This window comes from Castanea sativa, chromosome 8 (genome assembly GCF_040712315.1).
Source record: "Castanea sativa cultivar Marrone di Chiusa Pesio chromosome 8, ASM4071231v1".
Taxonomy (NCBI): Eukaryota; Viridiplantae; Streptophyta; class Magnoliopsida; order Fagales; family Fagaceae; genus Castanea; species Castanea sativa.
Window position 1 is genome coordinate 53,613,754 of NC_134020.1, and position 9,553 is coordinate 53,623,306.

Genomic DNA, 9,553 nt, shown 5'->3' on the forward strand with positions numbered 1-9,553 from the left:
AAGTCCACATGTGGACGGGTTATCCAAGAAATATAAAAATACAGTAAAGTTCATAAAATGAACGGATTGCCCAACGAAAAATAAAAAACCAACTAGATTATAAAAAGAGAGAGTCATACACATTACCAAAATAAAGTTAACAAAAGACAATGATAAATTGTTTTCGTTCACTACAAAATTTACGTTAGTCTTGAACTACAACGGTCTCTTCGTTATTCTCGGGACCTTTTGGCAACGGTTGGTGGGTGTCGACGACGACGGTTTCTTTTTCAGCCTTGGTGACGCCGTCATCACCAGGACCTTTGCCAAAGAGCTCATCCGTCCCCTCAGAGTCTACGGGGCGAGCAGGTGTCTGGGCCTCAGCGTCGATGTTGATGTGAGCAAGGTCCAGGTCAAGAAATGAGGCCTTCACCTGACGGAGATAGTCGTCGAACCCGTCGCTAAAGGAGGAGCCAAGCTCGGCCAGAAGGGAGTCGGAGTCACGGTATTCCCTAATAGCTTCGACTTTTGCTTGGTGAATGTTGTCGTCATTAGCTTTTACCGTCTCCTTCAGCAACTCCACTTCTTTCTCCAAGTTCTCATGAGCCTGCTCGGATAGTTTCAGTTTCTGCTCATGACGAACCCTCCAAAGCTTTAGTTCGTCTAGCTCCTCCGCCGTCGCCTTTGCCTTGGCGCGAACCCGTTCAAGAGCTCTCTCTTGGGCCAGGCAACGGTCATTCAAGCCTTTGGCCATAAGCACCCCCTGCACCAATTTCAATAAGTTAGTTCAAGGCATAAAGGTACAAGACGGAGTAAATATGTGACGTATACTGACCTAAGTTAAGCTGAACAAACAGGTTTCCCCTATAGCCTCGGTAGCATGGTTTCCGAGATCTTTATAGTTGTCGTTCGTTATTATAGACCCGATCCGACGAAGAGCATACTGGGGATCTTCTCGGAGCAGGACGGGAGGCTTTTCCTTGACAGGGTCGGGGTTAGTCATTAGGCCCTTACCCTTGCCTATCCCTAACTTGGGAGGCAGCCTCACCACGCCGGACCCCTGACCGGCAGGTAACCCCGTCACCAGCTTCTGCTTTTTGCTGTGACGGTCCCACTTTTCAGTGGAAGGTCTCTTTGTGGCCGGGTGAAACAGATCCGTCTTAGGAGCGTCACCTCCTTGTTTCTTCTTGGCTGCCTGCTGCTTGATAATAGCTCGTCTCCTTGCATCGTCCATTTCTGCAAAGAAGACGGTAAAAAAAAAAAAAAAAAAGAAGAAAAGTTGCATAAAGTAGAGTAACGACGGAAGGATTACAGAACTTACGTTTGCGCACTCCTGCATCGTATCGACGGGCTGCAGCTGTGGGTTCTGGACCGTCACAATACCAGTGCAGGGTGTCTAAGGTGACAAGTTTTGACCAAGTCCTCTTCGACAACTTAGTTTTTTGAAAGATTTTCTCAAAAAAACCAAACTGCTTTGTCGTAACAGGTGGACGGTCCCTCACTGTAAAAAAAAAAAAAAAAAAAAAAAAAAAAAAAAAAAAAAAAAAAAAAAAATGAAACTGAGAATAAATCCATAGAAAGAAGGGGTGAAGGTTAAGAATAAAACGGTCTCATACCAGATGGGGGCATTATTCCCCAAGTTTTATCTACCGGCATGTAGTCGTCATCACCTGGACGACACATCCAGTTATCTCCTCGAAGGAAGAAGTATCTACCCTTCCAGTTACAATTGGAGTCCGGGGTCTCGGACACTAGCCTAAGTACCGGACTCCTCGGCACAAAGCTGTACATGCCCTTTGATTTGGTAATCTCAGACGGACGGTAACAATGAAAGAATTCTTCCACTGTTAACCATCTCGCCCCGTCTGACATTACACTGTACAACACCTCGACGCTCAGGAAAACCCTCCAAGCATTCAGTGAGATCTGAGTGACAGCCAGACCCAGGTATTGAAGAAGACGATAGTGTAATGCACTCAGAGGAAAACGGAGGCCAGCTTTTAGCATCTGCTCGTAAACCCCGACGTCTTCAAGACCGTCATAATAACATTTCTCTGATTTAAACGGAAGATGGATGGGTATGGTGTCGGGTATTTGGTACTTTTGCTTTAGCGTATTGAAGTACGCTGGCTTGATGGTTGAAATGAAGTCGTTCACCGTCCACAAGGGGAGCATGACAAATTCTCTGAAACCATCAGGACCTATGACGGATTGGACCGGTGGATCTATACCATCTAGGTCGTCGGTCGAGTCATACTTTGACCCGTCCCCATCCTGCCCTTCATCTTCCACATGGGAAGGAGAGCTAGCTAACGGTTCCCTCTCCCCACTGGAGGTGTCTTGGTCTGCTTGACCTGACAGGAACACCTCTTCGTAACCCGCTCCCTCGCCGGCATAAGACTGACTACTTGACGCCTCACTAGACATCTGACACCTACAGATGACAGGAAAAGGAAGCCTTAGACTCTAGATCTGTACCGTCGACAAGACCAACATACAAAATAAAGGACAAAAACTAAGTAAAAAAGGTACTTACAGGTAGACGGTGAGGAAATGCGACGGACGAGCTAAGAGAACGCTGGATCTCGGCTTCTAAAGGCGACGATTGCGCTCTGAATAGCAGACAATTTTCTAAAAGTGTAAAAATGAAAACGGTGGGTAGTATATATAGAGGGAACGACGCGATAAACGAAGGGACACATCGATTCTAGCAAACAACCAGTAAAGTACCCCCATGTGTCCCTGTGCATTTATGATAGCATTCCAGCCTGTCCGTCAAAAACACACCTGTCAAATGTCATGGCTAACCGTCATTCCATGAAACCGCAAAGGAGAGGTGACGGTCTCATGGAATGAGGGGGCAACTGAAGGGGAATAAAAGTGATCTTGACGGGTCTACCTAGTAGATATGACGACATAAGGATGACGGTATTTAACGTGACTAAGGAGGACGGATCCACAGTGGACGGACGGGTACATGCAGGGATCAACCTTCTTGGATTATTTCCAAGAAGTCTTGAATAAGGGTTCACATTATATAATTAGGGCTGATGTGGCCTTAATTATTCTCCACATAAAATGTGCATAAGAGGAATTCTTGCATCGCATGTTTAGCCTTGATAGAAGGTATTCGAAAGGAAAAAGTTCTAATCCTAGAAGGAAAGGACTTTGTAATCAAGGCGTGGATGCTAACCCTACACCATTATAAATACGCCGAAATCCTCACAAATCAAGGTACGCATAATTAACTCGACTCTGGCACTCTAGGGTTGTAAAAAATAGACTCTAACTTGACCTTCGGAGGGTTTTTGGCTGGCACCACACCGGTGCTCCCTTTTAGGTCCTTTATTTTCTTTTTGTAGGTGTTGCTTTGGTTTGGGGAATGCTTGCAGCTTACTGGTGATTTTTTCGCCATCATCAGTGCTATTGACACAATATTTTCATAACAATCTCATAATAAAGTTTACGCACTAAGTTGTTATTGGTTCTCATCTGTATCTACTAGTGACATTATTATTATTTTAATCTACCATTAACAACATGTCATATAGAATTTATTGTGAAATTTTTGCAAAAAGTGTTGTGTCCATAACTTGCATTAAGAGAGGTAAAACAAAGAATTCTCTTATATCTTGTCATTTTTGTTATTTACAACTCAAACCGCCACTTTTATAAGTGCTAGTTTACCACTTAGTTTTTTCAATAAGCACTTTTTGATAGTTTTTACCAAACACTCCACATTTTAAAAAAACCCAATTTCGTATGGCACTTTTTAAAACTGTTACTTTTTTCAAAAAACACAGTTTGCCCTTGATCATGATTACAGTTGGATGTTTCAAGATTATGCATCTCCAGTAAAAAAATTGTATGCCTATCTCAAAAAAGAAAAAAAGAAAAAAGAAGAGCATCTCTTGAAGGAATTTCAAAAACATTGGCTTGCAGGAGTTACCATTTATCCCTTAATTTTAAATTTGAATTTTCCATTCTCAAATTCAACGCAACAAGCTTGTATTTTAAACATGGAAAATTTTTTAACGGGAAATTAAATTCATTATTTACAATGGGTTCAAGATATATAATTTTCATAATAATTAATAAAATGTTTATGGAATTCCTTTCAAAAAGAAATCTATTGAGACTAAATGTCTCGGGAGTCGGGTCACATGTTAGTCTCACAAATGGTATATATGCCTAGCTCAAACAAGATTTTCTCCTATATACGAGCATTAACAAACTATACAAATTTGCATTCCTTTTTTTTTTTTTATGTGATTTAGATAACCGAATCCTTTGACCCATAAATAATGCTATTAAAGTTTTTTTTTTAAACCATCTTAATGATTTTTCAATCATGAAAATTTACAAACTTGCATTCCTTTTTTATGTGATTGGATAATTGGATCCTTTGACCCATAGATAATGCTATTAACATTTTCTTTTAAAAACTATCCTATTTACAATTGATATTAATAGCTCAGGATGAGATACTTGGGCATTGAAAAAAAAATTATGTCATATACTAACATATAGGTATGCTCTTATATATATATATATATATATATATATATATATATATATATATATATATATATTGGTATGCCAAGTGCTTTACTTAAAAGAGAACACTTGTGACATTTATGAAAATTCTTACATCCCACTTAATTAATTAGGGTGTACAATACATCAAACACTTTAATCAAATTTAACTTATGTATTCAATCCAATTCGGTTTGTTACAATAGATTTAGCATATCGCTAATTGGGGTAGTAGAATTGTGGTGGCTAACAATTTGATATGAATAAAAGAAGTCGCATCTTCCATATTGAAAATTTAGATCAAACCCAGAAGTGTAAGGGACATAACAAAGATTGTTGTGGTGCCCTGCAATTTAGTGAATGAATAGGCACTACTCTCATCTGGGGCTAGGGCTGTAGCATTTGAGTGCTCCTCCTCCGAGTTCTCGTCACTGTCATGAGATGAAAACTTAATCCTGCTCTTTCACTTGCCACGTTTGGCATTTGCCGGGGAAAGGAGGAGGATCATTAGCATTAGCACAATTGAAAGTTTGACATAGTTCAAGTTAGCCATCTTCTCCAACTGCATGTACAACACACAGAGGCAAAGAAGGATTACTTGGGAAATATTGTTAGGATACATACCATTATTTATTAAGGAAAGAATACCAAAATTAGCATTGGTTAATCAACAAATTTTAACCTAAATGGTAAAATAGTCTTTCCTTCCTATAAAGGTGCTTTCTATGGTTGCCAACAACTAATATATATATATATATACCACTAAATGATTGTTGATGCTCATTTTGGAAAAACTCAACAGCAGGAAGAAGCCCAACAATATGGGCAGTAAAAGAGTTAGTGGATTGAGAGAAAAAACCCATCAAGCCTGAATGATAGGAACAATGGGTCTTAGGCCCATAAAGTAAACAAATGGGCCTTAGGAAAAACAAATGTACCTACAAGAGTCTAAAGGAAGAAGCATAAAACCCATGGGCATTATGTAATGTAGAAAAGTGAGAATGGGCCGCAACAGGTCCGAAGTAATGAAGTAAGAAAGTAAGGGGTTGATGGAAAGTCCATGAACTCCAAGGATGAAGGATAGTAATTGAGTTAGGGAAGCCCAAAAGAGTTAGTAAAAGCCCATGGGAATGTAGAGTTGGAAATGGGCTGAGGATGAAGAAATGGGCCAAAGGAATCCACAAACAATGTAATGGGTCAAGAAAGCCCAAAGTTACATGAGTATAAACCCAATGACAATATTGAGACATTGTAACTAATTGAGGGAAGAGCATATAGTAGGCCTGAAAGAAGCCCAGCAAGCATGGATTAAATAGCACCGCAGCAGGAATAACAAAATGGCATGGCAAGAATATTGGCAGGCCAACGGAAGGAACAAATAGTAGACTAAAAGAGAGAAAAGCCCACAATTAAACAAGGCCTAGCCCTTGGGGGGAAGCAAGCCATAAAGAATGGAGGATTAGTAAACAGTTCACACCAAAAGAGGTCAAGAATGATTGGTAGAATGCATCGATGAGCCTCCAGTCCATGGCAAACGCATGAGCAGCAAACAAACTTTGGACATACACGGAAGTGGAGCATGCACAATGTCCAGCCAATACAAGAGTGGTGGGTCATGGGTTAGAGGTAAAAGAGGGTATGGTATGGCGGTGGGGAGAAGGGAAAGCCTATTCTGGGGTTCTCGCTCAAACTCTTTTGGGAGAAATGTCTTGCTGGGATGATCACCAAGCACCGTGAACCACCAAAACATTACCATTCACCATGAAGAATCACCAAAAATCACCATCCACCATGAACCACCAAAACATCACTGTCCATCGTGAACAACCACCAAAACCCATGGCGAGCACACCCACGGCAGAAAAACCCATAAATGATTCGACAAAACCCACCACTGAAACAATCTGATGAGCACACAGTCGGTCCGATTTTGTCCGATCCAAAAGCCCAGAACAAAAGTCCACTGAAAAACGCAAAACTCACTACCAAAACGCGAAATTCCATTGCCACAATTTGGCGAGCACACTGTCAGTCCAATCTCAACCACCCAGCCACTACCAAAACCCACCACCAAAACAACCACAAGTGTAGAGAGAAGAGAGATTCGAAGAGTGTTGAAAGGCACTGAGGTAGAGGAGAGAAGGGAGAAGTGCAGAAAAGAAAAAGAAAAGAGTGAAAAAGTGAGAGAGAAAGAGAGAAAAAAAAATTGAATATAATATATTATTTGGGTTTACATATAAGTGAACAGTTGGTTCTATATATAAGTACCAATTGTTCACAGATGGTAAAATATTATGCAAACCCATACTCGGATGGAGCATTCTTTTTGATGTTTTGGTTGTAAAATAGCAACTTGGGGGTGTTTACACCCCCCCCCCCCCCAATGCTAGTGCTCTTACTAATTATATTTGCATTTTCGCATCCCAGCTCCAAGGGTCCAATATGAAAGAATCCTTTGGGCTTAGAAACGTGCATTGTGGGCTCCAAAAATGGAACCAAACGCTCACTAATTTTCCTGTGAATGTTAAGCTGAGACATTGTTTCAATTCATAAATTTGGGTCCAAACACACCACACCAAATGAGTGAAATGACTAACCATGGCAACATGTTATTGCAAATGACATTAATTTGTACTTGAAGTGTCATATCAAAAAGGTGAAATTTTCTTTCAGAAATGGCTTGACAGCCACACTCGAACTAAAGAGAGTCAATTTATATTACTCCACTATACAAAATTTGTGTTTGGTATTTATCTCTCTCTCTCTCTCTCTCTCTAAAAGTTGAAATGTAGCATTTATTGTTGTTACGCTTCTGTTGAGCTATATCAATGGTCATATCATCCACCCATTTTCAACATTCTCTATCTTATTTTTAATTCTTTTTTTCTTATAAATTTTCCAACTTACTGTTGTACTCTCTCTATCCCTTTATCTTACTTTTTTTTTTTTTTTTTTTTTTTTTTTTACTTTTCTTATTTCTCTCCTCTTACAATAAATTTACAATTTTCTTTTCTATTCTATTCATAGTTTTTTCACATACAAAAGGTTATTTCTCTTTCTCATTTTTTTTTCATCATAGGTGGATTTTTTTTTTTTTTTTTTTTTTGCATCTCTACTTTAAGTTGATGGATTTTTGTATTACTTGTTTTTAGAGGGATAATTACAACATGTTGCTAACCCTGCAGCTCGAACTCTTTCTCCCTTAGACCCCCAAGCACTTTGTACATGGGGAAGTGTCAATTCAGGTACAAGGCCTTTGACTTTGTATTACTTGGAACTCTACTTTGATAAATATGGCAATATAACGTATCTTTCTAGTAAGGTAACACAATAAACTTACTTTGTTTGTCATTAAGTCATTTTGTGGTATATTATAATGGTTGTTGCCAACCATAGAAAGCACCTCTCCACATGAAGGAAAATTTGTTTTACTATTCTAGTTATAATTTGTTGATTAACCAATGCTAATTTTAGTATTCTTTCCTTAATAAATAATGATGTGTATCCTACCAATATTTCTCAAGTAGTCTTCCTTTGCCTCTGTGTGTTGTGCATGCAGTTGGAGAAGATGGCTAACTTGAACCATGTCAAACTTTCAATTGTGTTAATGTTAATGATCCTCTTCCTTTCCCCGACAGATGCCAAACGTGGAGGAGGATTTGGAGGAGGCGGGAGCAAGAGCAAGATTAAGACTTCATCCCATAACAGCGATGAGAACTCCGAGGAGGAGCATTCAAACTCTACAGCCCCAGATGAGAGCGGTGCCTATACATTCACTAAATTGCAATGCACCACAACAATCTCTGTTATATCCTTTACATTTCTAGGTCTAATCTAAATTTTCAATATGGAAGATGCGACTTCTTCTATTCATATCACATTGTCAGCCACCACAATTCTACTACCCCAATTAGGGATATGCTAAATCTATTGTAATAGATTGAATTGGATTGAATACAGAAGTTTGATTTGATTGAAGTGTTTGATGTATTTTACACCTTGATTAATTAAGTGGGATGTATGAATTTTCATACATGTCACATGCGTTCTCTTTTTAAGAAATATTATGAAACAAAGGAAAAGAAAAACAAAAGGAAATTTTTTTAAATGCTCCTCTAAATTTCATCATTTTAATTAAGCACTTGGCATACCTATATGTTAGTATATGACACAAATTTTTTTTCAATGCCCAAGTATCTCATCCTGAGTTGTTAACATTTCTCTTATTTATGGGTCAAAGGATCCAGTTATCCAAATCACATAAAAAAAGGAATGCAAATTTGTAAATTTGCATGATTGAAAAATCATTAAGTTGGTTTTTTAAAAGAAATGTTAATAGCACTATTTACGGGTCAAAGGATTCGGCTATCCAAATCACATAAAAAAGGAATGTAAGTTTGTAAAGATTGTCAATGCCCATATATAGGAGAAAATTTGAGTTGCGAGCATACGTCATATGGGAGATTAACATGTAGCCTCATATATAAAGATATTTAGTCTTAGTAGATTTTTTCTTGGAAAAAATTCTGTAAACATTTTATTAATAATTATGAAAATTATATATCTTGAACCCATCATAAATATTGAATTTAATTTCTTGTTCAAAAATTTTCAATGCATAAAATACATGTTTCTTTGACTTCGAGAATGGAAATTTCAAATTTAAAGTTAAGGGATAAATGGTACCTCCTACAAGCCAATGTTTATGGAATTTCTTAAAGAGATACTCTTTTTTTTTTTTTAGATAGGTGTGGGGGGTAAAAATGTTTGGACAAACGTTTGGGCTTTGAGCCTGATTAGTTAATACAAGTCTGTTTGGTCAGGGTCCATAGGTCAGTCCGCACTATAGTGGTCCAAGGAGTTGTCCGAGGAGGAGTATGTCCTCGGACAAGTCCAGCAATGGCCCTGGGATTTGCTAAACGAATTAGGAGGCAGGATTCTGGAAGAATTGGTGGGTAAAAGTGTGATCCAAGCACCCTTTAGAAGCAAGAGCGTGTGAGAAATATCTGAGGAAAAAGCTGCTACCACCACATTAAAG